Consider the following 263-nt stretch of genomic DNA (forward strand, 5'->3'; position numbering starts at 1 on the left):
ATGTATGTATATAATCATTTGGATTGATAAAAATAGAGCTTTAAGTTTATTGATAAGGATAGTTAGATGAAATTTGAGATAAAAAGCTAAGTATCTGCAAATTGATTGATAGGTAGATACAGATATAAGAAAAGGCCTATCTATTAGATTGGTAGGCCTAGATAACTGTGACATACCTTGACGAGCCGCCACTTCAAAAGGCAGTTAATTTTTGTTCTCTCTCTCTCTCTTTTCTATATTTAACAATAAGATGATTACCATCA

The sequence above is a fragment of the Penaeus monodon genome, chromosome 34 (assembly GCF_015228065.2).
Source record: "Penaeus monodon isolate SGIC_2016 chromosome 34, NSTDA_Pmon_1, whole genome shotgun sequence".
In the NCBI taxonomy this organism is placed as follows: Eukaryota; Metazoa; Arthropoda; class Malacostraca; order Decapoda; family Penaeidae; genus Penaeus; species Penaeus monodon.